Raw genomic sequence first — 19,100 nt, 5'->3', positions numbered from 1 at the left:
GTTCAAACCGTTATATTCGTCACAAGCTTTTTCGACATCTACAGAATTAGATAAACAAAAATCTTACGTTTTCTTTTTTATGCTATTTGCCATAATTATATTGAAGAGTAAATGTGTGTGTATTCAATCGTCACTAAATCGTTTACAGCACCAAGTTAACAATTGAGCGCGATAAAAGTTTGCGCGAACAAAATAAAATACCTACTCGATTCGAACGGTAGTTTTTCGGAGCTCCGGTTTTGCATAAAGCGTGAAGAATGGTGGAGAACATTTTGATGCCATTGTTACACTTTTACAAGAGGGCTTGTAACAGTTGATCCCGATTTTATTGCGGCGTCCATAGTGCACTGCATGCGCTGTTTTGCTGTGTGAGTAGGTAATGTCACATCGCAACCACTACGGCGAGCACTACGGATTGAAACAATTGAATTGAACGCTTTGTACGAGAGCTCATAAGGATTGGTTCGGATTTATTTTATCCAAAAGGTTTTCCTTACTGATAAAAACGGAACAAATGCTTTACAGAGTTCAATGTGATTCGGGGATTTTGTAATTTGTGATCCAATTGATATGGTAAGTTTATACGAGTAAATCGCGTCTTTATGATAATGATATTGAATTGATGCTGGGATGAGCCAAATAATACAATAAACTGTAAATTATTGTGATTGTATCAGAAAATCATTTTCGATTGATTTATTCAATAATAATATATAAAATACATAGTCTCAAAGTAAGCAGACGTAATGCCGGTTTTAGATAAAAAATTGACAATTGTTTTTGGTAACTATAAATAGATATAATTATAATTTTCGTGTACAAAACTTAATATTGAGTTAAACTTGCTACGCTTTAGATATTTAATCGTTTATTTTTATGTTGGATTTGTATTCAAATATGGTTTTTTGTTCAATTTAGGGTGAAAATGTGTGTTAACTTGTTGTACCAAGTAAGTTGTGAAGTTGCATTTTATAACTTACTAGCTTTCCGCCCGCGGCTTCGCCCGCGTGGAATTTTGTCTGTCACAGAAAAACTTTATCGCGCGCGTCCCTGTTTCAAAAACCGGGATAAAAACTATCCTATGTTCTTTCCCGGGACTCAAACTATCTCTATGCCAAATTTCATCAAAATCGGTTGCGAGGTTTAAGCGGGAAAGCGTAACAGACAGACAGACAGACAGACAGACAGACAGACAGACAGACAGACAGACAGACAGACAGACAGACAGAGTTACTTTCGCATTTATAATATTAGTTGGGATTAGGTATTTCCATTTTAAAATAGCTTTCCAAAATCTATTTATTTTTATTTCCGAAATGGACTACACGGAGATAATCAGGAACGGGTGTCAAACAATCCTTTTATATTTGTCCCGACCGCACTCGCCGGTCGGGTACTCGTAAAAACTTACCACTTCATCGAGTGGGTTTCATGAATCGGGGTCCGCTCGGGGCCTGTCGGGCCGGCTCGGGCGGTCTCGGCGGGTTTTTGGGCGGGCGGAACTCAGTCTTCGAGGCCGAGGGCGGAGGATACACGTCTATGCGCCCGATCCGTTTCACACGGCAGGACATCGTCAAGTACTTTACATACAAACATTTATAACAAACCAGGTGTAACGGTAACCAAAACAAACAGCGAAAAATTCGTTCAATTAAAAAGTACTTAATTAATTCATGTGAGTGCGTGCGTAAGAAGTTTTAAGTGAATTGGTTTGTGGAAATTACTGACTAAAATACGTTGGGAATGATGTTAAGGCTTAATGAAAGTATAGCAACTTACGAGGTAAGAGTCAATATAATTATAAAATTTATTTTCGCTTTTTTAGGTAAGTTAGTTTTAAGTTGTACTCGTAATAATATTTTAAGACGTTATCCTACTTAGTTTTAAACTTATATGAGTAGTAAGTAAATATTATAACAAAATAGTCGTACCTACATATAAACTTCATAATATTTTTGGAGAGGGGTTTGAGAGATAAAATTATACTTTAAAATTAATGTTACTTTATGACTGGGAGCTTCATGGACTCCAAAATGAAATACAATTAAAATCTCAGCCCATTTACTATTTTTGTCATAGTATAGTTAGTTAAATCCACGAGCTTTCATGTCTTGAGCTTTAGTAGTTTCGTCTTAATGTTTCCCTGTCAGTCGTGGCTATGGCGTCTCTATAAATGTTGATGATGCTATTACGAAGAGAATGTTGTTTCATATGAGCAAGGCTTTTCTCCATGTATCTGCTGCCATAAAATTATTATATTACGTAACGTACTCTAATTAACTTTGCGTCAGACTGATTTAGGCATTTAAAAGGTTTCCGTGAAATTGTTCTTACCTTTACCGACGTTTTAGCTAGAAATGAGTAACAATCTCTTTGATTTTTACGAGTAATCACTTCTACGAAACATGCTACGAAAATAAATCTAATGACTCTGTTTCGTAGCAAAAAGATTCATCTACGATTGCTGTAGCATAGTAAAGGACATGCTACGAACACATTTCGTAGCTTTTCGTAGTGACAACACCATTGCTCGTGGGAAACAGGCGTTTCGTTTACTTCTTTCCGCAAAAGGGAATCACATAAGTCATGCGATATTATTTATGTATGGGACAGAACGCGTAACTATCACTGCCAATTATCTGACTTCACCCTACCTTTGTTATACTATCTATGGTAGCGTTTCTTGAAACTTGTTTGCCGTGATTGCGTATTCTTTATGATTATATTTTAATTAATATGATGTCCAAGCTATATTAAATTTGGTAAAAATGTACGGTAAAGGTTCTTACTCCCACGATACATATTTTTGTGATCAATTAAACACTTTTTACAAAATGAAGTACCTAATCGACGAGTTGCTACTTTTCCAGTGTCCGTTCTCAATGTTATCACATTGATTGAAAAATGCGTTCCCGTAACTATTAATTTTCATAAGTGCCAGCCCATACGCTCTCAATCAAAAGTTACCAATGCAGTTTTCGAATCGGGTTAGCATTAATACGTTTGTATTCGAGTGCTTACTCTTAAAGCGAGCCCAAGTCGGAGTGGCCTAAAGTGCATGGGCTGCGTCTGTCGGCCAGTTCGTTAGCCACTAAGAGGATTACGCGGCGCCGCGCGTCGTGGCCGACTGGGCGCGTGACTCGTCGTACACTGCTGGACATGGTTTTAGCAGTGTTCCAATAAGTCTGGACTTTCTTATGTTGCTACAAACGTGTACAACGCTAGAAGACCGATTGGAAAAATATAGATTGACTGGTATCGTTTAGTTAGAGAAAGGCTGAGTTGCACCACCTAACTTTGACCGTACTGTAACGATAACCGGTGCTTTTTGTATGGACTTTGACAGATTTTTGACGTTTTTCAAAGTTAAAGTAAGATGGTGCAACCCAGCCTAAGTGTACCTTGATTAATATACCTGTCTCGTCATCATAATTATGATAATCAGCTCAGTACGCTGATTCAGTTCTACATAATTCACAAAATTTAGACTATAAGAACGGTCTGTGGAGGTTTTATATCCTTCATTTATCTAATTGCTGCTGGAGAGGTCCTCCGTCTATTTTACTGGTGGCATTTTGCGTCATTGCGGTCACCAGACCTGCCCATTTTGACTTCAGCTTGCTATTCCAACTTAAATCTTCCAGAAATGCACCATGAAATTTCAAAAATGTTTCAAAATATTTTTCTACGCGAGTTTATGATTTCCATTCCTGTAAAAATGTTTAGAAATATCAATAATACCAGCATTGTAAAACTAAAATTACATTGTTATGGAATACATGAGTAATTAATTCAATTCCAATTTAATTGCGACTAATTTTATGCGGAGTACACAATTTTTAAAGCTTTATAAGCTAACGACAAAAAGGCTCATAAAGACTATTTTATAGAATCAACAAAGTAAACTAGCACTTTTAAAGCACGGCACGCGGTTAGTATTTCTAATTATAAGGCCGGCACTGTACGTATGTACCGTTACGAACTCTACCTGTGTTACAGTATAATGACCGGAGTGAGCTATTTTTACGCCCATATTTTATGAGGACTAAAAATTCTGCATCGATCGCACACTTGGCACTTGGCGTTTGTGCCAGCGTGCAGGTAATGCGTGAGACGTGTCACGGTAATGTGCGCGTTTTACTTGTACTTTTGATTTATTGTCTTTGTCTTCAGAAGTGTGCTTACAGACTTTAATGTTACAGGCAATTACCTCTGCCTTTGCTGAGTCATCGGAATGCCTTTTATTATGTTTTGGTTGAAGGGTCTGAATTATTCACGCTACAAAGACCTCTGACGACTTTATACAGAGTGTAAACAGGTAGGCTAAAATTTAAACAGTGGATTCCGATCACGTTTCTAGGTTGGAAACCGGTGGAATTACTTTTCAAATTTTTTTTCTTATTTTTGATATTGTCTATGCAAATCTCAAGTTGGAATCTCAAAATAGGTACATAAATAAATTGCAAACTTTGCGGGCAGTGCGCACGTTGTTATACGAGTATTTTAGAGTAAAAGAGCAAATGTGCAAAAACATTGGTCTTATTTCCAGGAAAAAACTAATGATATCGAATTCGGGATGGTGTTTTGCCATCCCTTATAAAATATTGATCAACCTGTCCCTTACACCCTGTATCAGAATGTAATGAAAAGAAAAACATTTTATACCCTTTTATCTCATGACATAACACTGGTTGGCAATAAAAGGTATTATGTAGGTAGGTAAAAGTAACGTGTATGTTACCCGAAAATCATAAACGAGTACATAAGTTTGAAATACCCAGTCATTAACTCTACTATGTAGTAAAAACAATGAAAGACACGGAGATTGAGCTTATGTAAATTCAAATTAAAGACAAATAATATTCTTCGAAGGCTACGGAAGGTAAGCTGCGGTATTTACTTGGCCCTTCTGTCAGTGACGCCAACCGATTTTGCTTTGTGAGTGTAATGTAATGGGCACAAAGTCTTATCTTTGAAATAAACCCATAGGTAGAGAAAATTGCAGAATTTAAAATCTAAGCTTGTCTACCAACAGGAAAATATTGTATTCCTTTTACTATAGGTTTTTATTTGTTTAGATTACGAGTACGCGGCTAACTATAGAGGCGATTTTACGAGGGTAAAAAGTGGATTTATAATTAAAACTTTTATCTCAACTGTTAATTTTCACGGATAGGCGAACTTCGCGCATAATTCATTTAACTTACGAACATTCGTACCTATATTTAATTAAAGGGTGCTTCCATCAATTTTAATCTCATCACCTCCCTCGAATTTGTTTTAGGTAATTTCCTTGGCGGTTGGAGGCGTGCTGTAATTATTCGAAAAGGCAGATTATCTCACTTACATTATATTATTACGTCCTTTGGTTTTGACGTCTTCCTGTTTGGTACATTTATAATGAATACTTACCTAATTCTTTACTATAGGAGTAATAATATAATGAATAATGTAAATGATGAAATATTTTGCGCTGTTATCGCGTGTAGTGGTTTGCGTATTTAATACAAGATATTACGTGTAGAATAGGATCGAATCCTGCCAGAGACAAATGATCTCCTCATACTTTCTGGCATTATTTGAGTATTAGCAAATTACAAATTTTCATCATTTTTGTTTTACTAATACAATTATAACAAGTTGACCAAGGCTGAGTTGCACCGCCTAACTTTGACCGTAACTATGACAATAACCGGTGTATTTTGTATGAGTTTGACAGATTTTTGACGATTGTCAAAGTTAAAGTAAGATGGTGCAACTCGGCCTAAGATAGATAGAACCTTTCAATAATTTTAGAACTGGGCCACATTCGACAATTACGATCAAGGCCACAGAAAAGCATCGTTGAAGCAAAAATAACTCCGGTATTAAACTAGAGTGAGCCTCTCATCTTCCCTGATATTTACGGCATTTTCCCTCTCAGAACCATCCATTGGACTTGCTCTACCATAAGTAACTCAACGTGTTAGTAGGCGGTTCCCAGAATATGTAACAGAGAGCTTGAAAGAACTAAGATATGACGGTGCAGACATATTAATTAAAAAGTGAATTAATTATGATATACGAGGAAGTTTCTCATGTGTGTGTCGCTTTAAATAAACTTAATATCGGGGCACGTTTGTATGTTTCAATACGATAATTTAGAACCGATACCGCCTAACAGACTTAAAGATGATATAGGAATTTGTGTTTTGTTCAGTTGAGTTAGAATTCAATTTTGCTTTGACACGAGTGTTAAATGAAACTTCGCCATCGTTAAATGTTTTCCAAAAATATTATTTACGTACCTACTTATTTCTATTATTGTTATTAAGGAGACCTAATGGTTCTTTTAATTCAATAATCATTTTCTCAACTACATAATTATGTTCAGTGGCGGGGCAAGACCTAAATTTGATGTGGGCAAGACAGATTTCGCGAGGCCTTGTTCTGTGGCGACCTGAAGACGGATTTTATATAAAAAAAAACGGGTCAACGGTCTATTCATTGACAGTTTCTGATTTCTTGATTCAGTGATTATTTTTAAAGGAATATTGCGCCAAAGAATAATGTTCGTCACTTAAAACCGTGTTGTTGCTTAATTTTGTGTCTGATTTTGGCTGAATTTGTTTGGAAAAAAATATATTTTTTTTAATTACATTGTTTAGCTATCAAGAATTTATATTTAATAGTCAATGTTTGCATTTATTGTCGTATTGTGATATTGTCATCTCCACCTTGTATACATTTTTTCAAAATTTTTGATGCGCGAGGCCCCTTGTACCGCGAGGCCGTAGGCGGTGGCCCACGTCGCCTACGCCTTACGCCGCCACTGATTATGTTGTTTCAGCAACAGTTTTCAGTTTGATAATTATGTGAAATGAAGTCTGTGATTCTTTACTTACGACTGAAGATGTCGATTAGGTTACTAACCCTTTTTTAAATGCTGAATATGTACACTATAAAATATTATTATTATAACAGAAAAAATATAAAAAATAGAATGCTTTATTACTCTAAGATAAAAGAAGTACGCCTTGATAACCGTCAATTGCCCTGTTCCAGTGAAGAGCTTTCAAAAGACCGTAAATAGCATCCTTTAAAATTTAACGAGTCAAAGGTATTTTTAATGAAGCTCACTCGCATAATTGACGGTTAGAAAAAATGCAGTCGCTTTACACTTTGGAGCCGGAGTGGGGCAGTTACCGAATATTTAAGTGGCTATAAAGGAAATGAACTAGGGATAATATTAGGTTTGTTAGACGCGTTCACGAAGAGTGAACAGGTTTTAATGGCAAATAACGCTCGCCAACTCATCAGGATACACATTTTGTAGCAAAGTAGCATCTATCACAACTACATAGATGTCACCGTTAGTACACAGTCAACAGTCAAAGGCAAAGAAAACGTCTGTTATTATGTATTATAAGTAGCTTATGCTGGGAAAATTTTCCATCAATTTTGACGAAGCCAGCGTAATGTTTATTTCAAATAACTTTTGTACGCCGAAGTTTATTTTGTTTACTTGTCTCATAATTATATTAATTCATCATCATCATCATTTCAGCCATAGGACGTCCACTGCTGAACATAGGCCTCCCCTAATGCCATAGTTGGGCACCGTTAATCAAATAGTTAACTTCGCTAATCGTTAAACCGTTAATAAAAAAATTAACTTCGTTAAACGTTAAAACGTTACATTTCGCAAGATTTAACGCAAGTTAACGTTAATCGTTAATCCGTTAACACATGATAATAAAACGAAAAAAATAATTATATGCAAGGTTCAAATAATTTCGAAAGCTTGTATCGCGCATGGAATTTATTCCTCTTTTATGTTTGTGCTACAATAGGCCAGTAGAATTAAACACAAAAATGAATTAAATCGGAAATAATTCCTACTAAAGATTTTAGTGTTTTAATTGCTTCATTAGTTGCCCATAAAGATTCTCCTAGGTTTTCGACTTCGACGGAGTTGTGCTTAAGTGGTGGGGGCCCCCGAAAGGGGCACTTTTTCGGTTTTCCGGTTATACCGCGAAAGGACTTACCCTATCGAAAAGTGGTCTTCCTGACGGTTGAAGGGCATTTAATCCTGCATTAAATAAGACCAAATTCATGTTTTAGACAAACCGTTCTCGTGCAAATGTTCGGCAAAGTAGAAAATATGTGTATAATTAATGACCCTCTCCACGTCCAATGGCTCGTTACCCGCAGGCTTCCAAGTCTTGAAAAGGAGCGCCTCAACCAGTGTAACCCTATCAAGGCTTATGAGCTGGATGCGCCTATCCTTGTTCGTCCCAGCCGTTCCTTAACTGCGGTTGCTGCACCTCTTCCTGGCACTCACCTGAACGACTCTGTGTTACCTACAGTGGCTGCCCCTTTTCCTTGTATCCTCCTGCACAACTACGTTGCCTAGCAGTATGCCTGGTTTAAGGTTCGACGCCAAAAATCAACAACAACAAGTTCATATTAAAACGCTGAAGAGTTTTTTGTTTGTTTGTTTGAACACGCTAATCTCAAGAATTACTAGTTTGATTGAAATTATTATTTTTGTGTTGAATAGCTCATAAATTGAGGAAGGCTATAGGATATATACAATCAATCTACGACTAATAGAGGCGAAGCAGTAAAGAAAAATATTGCAAGCACGGAAAATAGTATTTAAACTATTTTCACGCGTACGAAGTTGATTTTATGGCGTCGAACCTTGGACCAGGCATATGGCTAAGCAATGCAATCGTACAGGAGGGTACAAGGAAGAGGGGCAGCCACATTAGGTAACACAGAGTCGTTCAGGAGAGTGCCAGGAAGGGGTGCAGCAACCGCAGTTAAGGAACGGCTGGGACGAACAAGGATAAGCGAATCCAACTCGTGAGCCTTGACAGGGATACGCTGGTTAAGGCGACCCTTTACAAGGCTTGGGAGTCTACGGGTGACGAGCTATTGGACGTGGAGAGGGTCATTAATTATACACATATTTTCTACTTTGCCGAACATTTGCACGAGAACGGTTTGTCTAAAACATATGAATTTGGTCTTATTTAATGCAGGATTAAATGCCCTTCAACCGTCAGGAAGACCACTTTTCGATAGGGTAAGTCCTTTACGCGGTATAACCGGAAAACCGAAAAAGCGCCCCTTTCGGGGGCCCCCACCACTTAAGCACAACTCCGTCGAAGTCGAAAACCTAGGAGAGTCTTAATGGGCAACCAATGAAGCCATTAAAGCAATAAAATCTTTTGTAGGAATTATTTCCGATTTAAAATCTAATTCTACTGGACTAACAAGCTTTCGAAATTATTTGAACCTAGGCTTGCATAAGTACAATTATTTTTTTCGTTTTAGTACAACTGCATTTCAGAATAAAAGCTTGTTTTTAAAAAAGTTTTTTAATTATTATAATTTTATTTTACACTTTTTAGTATTATCTCAATCTCAGGGCCTTGGTTCAATTACAATACAATTTAGCACCAAAGTGCTGGAAAAGACAAATCCAGCAAACCCAAACTCGATAAGTTTCCATCGCTTCGTTTAGGAATTCCTATGGCCACCTCCTGACTCCATCATCAGGACCCTGGACATCATCTAGTACTAAAGTGCTCGAAAAGACAAATCCAACGAACCCAAATTCGATGCGATGCCGCCGTTTCATTTAGGAGTTCCTATGGTCACCTCATGACTCCATCATCAGACCAGCTCCTGTATCTTTTTTGTAAATAGTAGGTACTGGATTAACGATTAACGGACTTAGGATAATTTAACGGAAGTTAACGAGTCCGTTAACATTTTTTAAAGTTAACTTAAAAGTTAATCCGTTAATAGAAATGTTAACTTCGTTAATTAACGATTAACGGATTAACGAGTTAATGCCCAGCTATGCCCAATGCCAATATTAATTCATCAAAGTATAAAAAGTATGTACCTTACATTCAGTTTACTCTTCTAGATATTCATTTTCCAGAACTTTCGCACTAGGCTTAAATTAAGATATAAGCGAAAAGCAGTAATTAACATTTATCTACCTTCAGGATTGAGGTTCAACGCAGTCTCATTTTAAGTAGAAACGCGTCTGCAAAGTTCTCATCTACTAATACAGTCATATAAAAGTTATTATCTTTATGCTAACAGAAATCATTTTACGCTTAAAACGATATAAAATCGTCAACATAATAGTTATTTACTATTATTTGAATCCTGCGGTTTCTCAACCCAAATTAATCCGGGTATAATGACCGTTAAGTTCTATTAAATATCAGCGATTTCGTGGACAATTTGCGCCGCGTGTTTCTGGTTACCCGGAATACTAAATTTGCCCGCACGCAGTACTCCAACTATTTGTTTGAGTAGCCAATGTAATCGGTATCAGTTAAGTAACTACATAGTTGCTTGCCACTCGTTTGACTGCGCGCACTGATGTGTTCTAGTCTGGATGGATAGTTTCAAGCTAGATGATTTTGTCGAGATTTATATGGTAATTTGAAGCAGCAGTGAGGAATAAGTTAAGTACAATGTAGTACAAGTTACCTAGAAATGAGACTAAGGCTGAGTTGCACCACCTAATTTTAACAATAACTATAACGGTAACCGGTGTATTTTGTATAGAGTTTGACAGATTTTTGACGTTTGTCAAAGTTAAAGTAAGATGGTGCAACCCAGCCTAAGAAAACTAGCTTCTGCTTGCATCATTTCCCACATCTATTTCGTCTTTCAGTATATTTTTTGTAGTTTTGGAATAATGTAGTTTTCTAATAGGTAGTGAAATATTAATTTTCAAAATCGGTTCAGTTGTTCCACATATAACTCCCTACTAACAAACTCACAAACTAAAATATATTCGAAATCTTTATACTTACATAACTTCCGTGATTTTATGGCCAACAACGTATTTTAATAAATAAAACACAAATAATAACCCATTTTACTATATTGGTTACGCAACATTATACGGGTCCATTATAAAGATCAAATCTCCGGGAACAAAGTTGGCCCGCGATGAATTTCGGAATATCAGGACTATACACAGGAAGACAATATATCAAATTGACTATTACTGTATTTCTTTGTAGGCGGCATACCAGGGTTGCCAGACGTCCCGATTTTGGCGGGACGTCCCGATTTTTAAATCAAATTTAAATGTCCCGCGCGGGACAGGCTCGGTCCCGCTTTTCGGAGAGAGACACTCACTTCACCAGACTATTGTTTGAAACGCCATATTATTCTAAAGAATAAAACTTTTTTAATTTTTTTCTTTTTTTATTCTAAAGACGAATTTAACAATAGAATAAATCTGATTTAAAATATTTTTTTTTTGTTAAAATACATTTTCTATGGCTACTTTTGCTATCTATTGTCACGTAAACGTAATTTTAAGTCAAATAAAAAGATAAATATTTGAAAACCTTTGATTAAACACGTTTTTTACTATGTCCCGCTTCTGACGGAAGAATCCCGCTATTTTCACTCAAAAAGTACCAAAGTCCCGACTTGGCGAAAAAAAAAACTGGCAACGCTGCGGCATACCTTCTTTGAATTCGGAGATGCCGAATTAATCAAAACTTTTTATTAAAAATCACGACAGACTGCCTATTTTTAAAAATATATTATGTTTATTCAAGGCAGCTTGTTCAAGTTTGTTCTATTTTTACAGTTGTCAATTGTTTCGTTTTACGATTAACTTTGTATTGAATTTACTATTAAATATACGAACAATGACGAGCTTTTCGTTTAAATTCTAATTACAGCTAAATCTGTACTTACAAAAGTTTTCATTCAAGTTACTTAGCTTCAAAGTATGTTCCTTCAATGTCTTATTTAAATGGGTATACTTGAAATCGCATGAAAAAATTTACAAACTGCAACTTCTCTTCTCATCTTGCAACTTTCCTTGCCCATTCAATCCTCTTAAAAGTTAATAGTTCCGAACCAAACTTTTCATTCTGTAACGTTTAGTAACATTAAGTTTTTAAATAGCCTCCCTACCTGTTCGTTAACCTATTTTCTACCCGCTGCATAACAGAACTACTAGAGCGAGGTTATTGATTTATGAACTAGCAATCCCTCACCTCTTCGCTTATGGAAGAGTATACCCATTACAAGAGAGAGAAAAGGTAAATGCTAACAGAATCCCACTGAGTGCTATCGAACTAATGTCGTTATAGGTACATTATTTTGTAGTAGTCGATTTATTCATTGTATTTATAGTGGAGTCGGTTGAGATTTGGTTCAATCGAACATAATATGTGATCAAACGAACTTCACAAGCGAAGTTCGATCAATATTATATGAGTCGCTTCATTCGAAGATATAACATAACCAAGTAGTCCTTTTAGCCTACAAGGTAGAATCGCACGCTTTTAGAGATTTTTGATATCGAGAATCGATATTTGAATTCAATCGATTTCCTAACGACGCTTGGTCACGGCACTATTCGGCGCGAGACGCCATTCTTTTAGAGATTGCCCAAATAGCAAAACTTTTATAGCCGGGTTTGGGCTGGGGGGGTTGTTATATCTTCGAATGAAGCGACTCATATAATATTGATCGAACTTCGCTTGTGAAGTTCGTTTGATCACATATTATATTTCTTCGCTTCATTCTTCAGATATAACATAACCAGGTAGATGTTTAGAGCCAAGTTTTGCTATTAAAACACATATTATTCAGTCTTATTAAATTTATTTTATGAGATTAAATAACAAAAATATGACTTCACATAAACAAAAATACATTTTAATACTTGTCATGTAATAACGATAATTAATAATAATCAAAGTTAGGCGGAATCATCGTGATGCAAGATTGATTGAGCAAAGTTATTTGTGTCAATTAACTGTCGATGATAGAATTTAGCAAATACCTTAGACGTATTGGTCCATCCTGCGGCCTTTCTTATAGTGTCAATGGATACTCCCGCGGCTGCGGCGGCAGACGTGGAGGCGTGGCGCGTGCTGTGCGCGCTAAACGCCGCCACGTCTACGCCACTCTCAGACAATGTCTGCTTAATCCATCTGCTTATTGACTGTGCTGTCGCACTCCTGTAGGGGCGCTTCACAGTTATTAAGAGATTGGGTATATTGGCAGGCCGATCTGCATGAGTGATCTGAAGATAGTCCTCGAGAGTTTTTGCGGGACATATGCGAGCATTTTCTAGAAAATAAGGCAGGAATAGTGTCGGCTGTTGCCGACCCGCCGCGGATGTTTTTAAAATGTCTCTGATTGCTATGTTCACTCCGTTTGAGTTAATTGATATATTTTCGAGCTTAATTAAGGAAAGAGTTTGAACACGTTGGGCAGTACATAAGGCTAATAGCATAACCAACTTTTTTGTAAGTTTTTCCCTACTGAGTTCTCTATTTGGATACCAATTAGACAAATGGTTCAAAACAATTTGTGGGTCCCATGTACTGCTGTATTTTGGAAAGCTGGGTTTTAGCCTAAAAACTCCCTTTAAAAGCCGTTTAACACAGTCATCGGACCCGACGTTATTCCCTAACAACAAGGATAACGCAGATCTGTGACTATTGAGAGATCCGTAAGCGGCTCCTTTTTTGTACTGTTCAGTTAGGAAACATAAAACCCTAGGGATGGAGCAACTAAAGAAATCGGATTCATTATTATGACAAAACTCCCACCACATCTTGAATGATACGTTGTACTGTTGTATCGTGTTGTTAGATAAAGATGCTAACATGAGGTCCAAAGCTGTTTCGGGAACGCCGCGGCGCAAGAATGCTTGCCTGAGACTATTGCGGCACCCAGGGTAAGTGGATTCCTGTAACAAGATTGTACACAATGGTCATTGGGGTATAACCAAATGATGTCTGAAATAATCATTCTTATTAACTGTGGGTACCAGGCCTGGGATGGCCAAGAAGGGAACACCAGGATGCCTGTAGCATTATCTGCTTTGATTTTTTGAAGACATTTTAGAATAAGTGGGAAAGGAGGGAATGCGTAAAAGAAATTTCCTCTCCAGTTTATAGTGAAGGCATCTATGGTGAGAGCTTCGGGATCTCTTTTCCACGATACATAATTTTGACATTTAGCGTTAGCCCGGGAAGCGAATAGGTCGATTTCGGGTTGTCCAAAGGCCTTTGTTATTCGTTTGAATGCTGTGTTAGACAGTTCACATTCAGTGTCTGGGTTGAACTTTCGAGACTCTTTATCCGCCTCATAATTATCTTTTGTATTAATATATGAGGCGAATAACCAGATGTTTCTTACTTCAGACCATTGCCATATTTGCCTGGACAGATCGTTCAAATGTGGGAATTGGATTCCGCCCATGCGGTTAACGTAACTGATAGCAGTTGTGTTATCAACTCGCAGTAGAATTGAACAATTAGAAAGATCACTTGCAAAATACTTTAGAGCTAGGAAAACCGCTAATAACTCTAAGAAATTTATATGCTGGTCAAGTTCGCAACTTTTCCAAGCTCCATGGGCTCTCGTGTTATTACACACTGCTCCCCAGCCAGTTCTTGAAGCATCGGTATAAATTTCATAGTCAAAATTAGCTGTTTTCAAGGAATTGCTACTTTTATGTATATTTTGTGTCCACCAGTTCAAATCGTCCAAAATAACTGAAGGGGGCTTGAACCGAGCTTCATAGCTTAAGCATCTTTGTAAGGCTAGGAATTTTTGTCGTTCTAGAATTTTAGTGTACAGCCAACCATATTTAACTGCAGGACATGCTGACACTAAAACCCCGATAAGTTGGGCGAATTCTCTTATTGTACACTTTTGTACATTAGAGAATTTTCTGGTCAAGTCCGTGATTTTCTGACGTTTCTCAGGTGGTAAAGAGATGGTTTCATTTACCGAGTCGTATATGAACCCGAGGAACTTGCAGGTTTGCCTAGGTACAAGAGAGCTTTTAGTATAATTTATTACGAAGCCGAGACATTGTAAGAGATTTACTGTAGCGTTAACATTTTGAAGGCATTCAGTAAAGCTATCTCCTATACAGAGGATATCATCCAAGTAGAAAACATTTTTGAAGCCTAGATAGCGTAAGTGTGTTATTACCTCTTTCATTATCTTTGTGAAGGCTCTAGGGGCAACTGAAAGACCGTATGGCATAGCGGTGAATTCATACGTAAAAACGTCGCCGGGATTTTCTTCAAACTGAAATCTTAGGAATTTTCGATCTGATTCGCGTATCGGAATAAGAAAGTACGCTTCTTTCAAATCGATGGTTGCCATAAAACCATTAGCTGGTAACAATCTAGCCGCCGTTCGGTGATCCTCCATTTTAAAATGTAAGCTAGGTATGAATTTATTAAGGTTTTTCAAGTTTAGTATAAAGCGTTTTTCTCCATTTGGTTTCGGTGCTAAAAATGTCTTGGATATAAATTGATCATCACAGGGCATACAAGGTCTGATTGCGCCTAACTTTAATAATTTTTGAATAGCAACTACCATGTCTGCTTTTTCAGTCATTGACAAGGAAGACGTTGGTATATGAGTTTGGTACACAACAGAATCGAATGGTATTGGGAAACCTAAAGCTATCCACTCTAATATAACAGGGTTGGTTGTTATTTTAAGCCAACAATTGTAGAAATGGGATATTCTACCAGCATGAGTTACCTTATCTACTGGCGAGTCGCAGGTGTCCGAGGTTTGTTCGGGCCCGACGCGTTCGATGCTGGCTGAGGTGCCCGACGGTTCGCAGGGGCATTCGTTCTCAGACCCCCCCGACGTCCTCCCCTGTTCTGTTGGAACTGTTGATAGCGCGGGGGGCCCGACCAGTTTCCCTGATACGCAGCGGGCTGAGCGGGCGTGTACTGATAACGGGTATTGGTCGTTGTTGGTTCCGGAAGCGAATTACTCCTTGCTGGTTTAGTAAACTTCTTTATTGATAGTCCTTGTTTCTCTATGGCTCTGGAGGCTTTTATTTTGTCGCCTAGTTTATTTCCGTAAAGTGTGTTATCTCGTTCGCTCTCTTGAACAACGTTCAAGAAGGGTTTCGCTAGTGAGTAATTGATGACACTAATGCGCGATTTTGTTTGCTGGTAATGAAGATCAGTAAGTATACGACATCCATCACTTAGTATTCTGATAGCTTCGATCTTGTCGTCGCTTGTAAGCATGATAGTCAAAGCTTTGTTGATGGCTGCTGTACCTAGCCCTAACTGTTGCTGGTCGGTCTCCTTTCTTTTATCTCTTTGGCGCGCCGCTTCTGAAATAGCGGCCGCTACTTCGCTATTAAGCTTGGGGGCCTGTAGGAGAGAGCAGTTTTCTGGTATCAAATACTCTTTCATCAGCTTGTCTTTAGCCTCCTTTGCCAATCCCTTTTTTAAGATAGGGTCCCATCGTTGGGCCAGGCTATGGTGAATCTTCTCGCCAAAAATGGGTGTACTCCCTGTTTCATCTCCGAGTGCTAGTAAAAGCTCGGGGTCCAGCTCAGGGTCCGGTTCTAAAGAATCAGCAGCAGCCTCTGTGGGCGCGGGCTCGCTTACGCTTGCGTCAGCGTTCTCCTTGGGTAACGGGTCGGAGCTCGTTGAAGGAAGTATTTCCACTTGCGGTGACGTCGTAGGCGACGCTCCGTCTGGAACATACGGGACGTACTTAGTACGATGAAAATTTTACTCTCGTGTTAACTCCCGGTTAACCGCCGAATAACAACGTACTCATTATCGGTGTATGTAAATTTTAAATAAACCAATAACACTACCTAGTTACAATTATATAATATTGTATAGGTAGGTAGATATAAATACAGCCATCGTGATGACGCTCGGTCAACCGCCAGGCGAGTGCATTCAAATTAATATCGTTAAACAATTACAATGTAAGCCGCCTTCGTGTTAACTCACGGCTAACCGCCAGGCTTTTAAATACTTGCACTTTCAAACTAGAAATAATTTATATCTATAAAGAAAAAATTCGTTTTACTTACTGTCATCTGTCCCCAAATCCGTGTCAGAATCGGAATAAATAATAACTCGTCGACGTCGTTCAGATGCTTGTTTTTTATGTTCAAGCTTTTTAATTTTATTTTTATAACGTTTTATTAGGTCGTCGTCACTTTTTCGTTTCGGCATAATTGCTAGCAGAAATTATTATTTCCACCGCAGCGCGTTCGTCTTCTACCTCGCACGAAAAAAGAATGGCGTCTCGCGCCGAATAGTGCCGTGACCAAGCGTCGTTAGGAAATCGATTGAATTCAAATATCGATTCTCGATATCAAAAATCTCTAAAAGCGTGCGATTCTACCTTGTAGGCTAAAAGGACTACTTGGTTATGTTATATCTGAAGAATGAAGCGAAGAAATATAATACTAGCCGGGCTGTATCCAGTCTCAACTCTGAAACATATTATATGATCTTAATTATCTGGGTTATAGGTAAACCTAGCCGTCTTACAGTCAATTATTCTAGTCAGGGATCCAGGATATAGTAAAGGTTTGTAACCAAAGTCGTAACAAATTGGCTGTCAAGATAAGTTTATTCTACCCACTTCCCTGGGGCACATGTTTTTGTTTCTCTTCAAAACTTCGATAAAGTTCCAGGGAGGTATTTAGTTTAATCCTTATCATTTGTTTGAGAAGAATTACTTAGTAGGATATAAAAGGGTTATTATTGTTTCACAAGTACCAGCGACCAGCGTATTTGTTGAATTATTGATAGAACTGATGTTGTGAATAGTATAACAAGTTGTTTATTAATCGTAATTCGATGCTAGGTTTGTTATTATTAAATATTTTACATTATTGACATTACTATTGTATCACTAATGATTTTCGTAGTCCAGTGTTGTTATCTTATTATTACCTACTACATTAACTATTTGTAAGTACTTACAATTATGGGCTAAATATCAAAACAGAGGTGAATAAATGAATGATGTTTTCTTATTTTTTTTAATTCAACCTGATTTTAAATAGTTTGTACCAAATAATTAAACAACAATAAGTAGAAATTCCATAGAAAACTTCCAACTTCTCCGTAGTTCGCTGGAACACCTGTAAAGCCAGGTTCTACAGCGCGTCTGCCAATAAATCCTACCAGTGAAGTTTACCCTATTTCAAAGCAGTTTAAGGAAAATAGGATATTAAGTAGGTTTATGTTCCTATTTTTAGATAGAAAAGTTCATAATACTTACATAAAAGATATAATAGAATAGATAGTTTACCATAGATAATGTTCGTACAAACATTTTAATTTTCAGTTCCGTAGCCTTAATTTACTATTTCAATACTTTGGGATTTGGCCAAACAAGCACCTAAAAATCTACTCTGTTTTAGATAGGAGCCATTTATTCACACATAGAACTAAGGCCCAGTTTCCACCAAAGCGGAGCTGAGAAGTGTTTTGAATTTCATTATTTACACTTTCATTACACACACAGCTCTGCACCACACCGCGCCGACGCCGCTGTCAAATTCTATAGAAAAATTGTACGGCCGACACTCCTCCGCTCTGCTCCGCTTCGCCTTGGTGGAAACCAAAAGCATCCCGTTCCCCAAATTTCAAATTGGATAAATGTTAAATTCTCCACCGGTTCAACTTCCATTCGTTTTGCGATGCGTTGGGCTGTATCGAACTACCGAATAACAGCACTCGAAACAAATCAATGTTTAAACCTATTACAGGTGGCGTTGAGTTCGCAGCCACTTTGTTTGAAATATTTATATATCATCCCGGCTGCATGCAGCGGAATAACAAAATAAAATCAATTGTGAGTGCCAGCTTAGTTAGTTAGCAGGTTACTGTTAGCTTGGGATGCCGCTTGATTTGGTTTTTGGCCGATGGAGTATTTGGTTTCGAACATAATTGCTTTAGCCTACGCAAATTGGAAAACAAATAGGATAGTGGTATGTACTAACAATGAAACATTAAAAACAGTGAATTTTAATTTAGAATATTAACAAGAATAGATCTCTTATTTTTCAATGAAAAATGTTTCGCAATGCTGTATTACTGAATTACAAATGAAATTTCAGGGCCAATTTCACTCATTCCTGAAAAACTTTCAGGTAGTTGTCTGGCATAGCACCATCATTGATGTTTATCTGATAGATAAACTCCTTATAAACCTAGTGGTGAAACAGGCCCTCAGTGCTTATGAGATTTAATTGTTAAAATTCAGTTGCTCCACACAAAGTTGTTGATGTG

The 19,100-nt window shown here is 37.5% G+C and overlaps 1 long non-coding RNA gene across 1 annotated transcript in view; it reads left to right on the top strand.

The window, feature by feature from the left end:
• Nucleotides 1–1,523: 1,523 nt before the first annotated feature.
• LOC135072546 (uncharacterized) overlaps nt 1,524–19,100 on the top strand; it is a 65,259-nt gene continuing 47,682 nt past the window's right edge. Inside the window, exon 1 of the long non-coding RNA XR_010257456.1 lies at nt 1,524–1,782. This is a non-coding gene — a long non-coding RNA (uncharacterized LOC135072546). The remainder of the gene's footprint in view (nt 1,783–19,100) is intronic.

Source organism: Ostrinia nubilalis, chromosome 6 (genome assembly GCF_963855985.1).
Source record: "Ostrinia nubilalis chromosome 6, ilOstNubi1.1, whole genome shotgun sequence".
In the NCBI taxonomy this organism is placed as follows: domain Eukaryota; kingdom Metazoa; phylum Arthropoda; class Insecta; order Lepidoptera; family Crambidae; genus Ostrinia; species Ostrinia nubilalis.
Note: the sequence above shows the minus strand (reverse complement) of the source record. Positions and strands in the feature narration are given on the sequence as shown.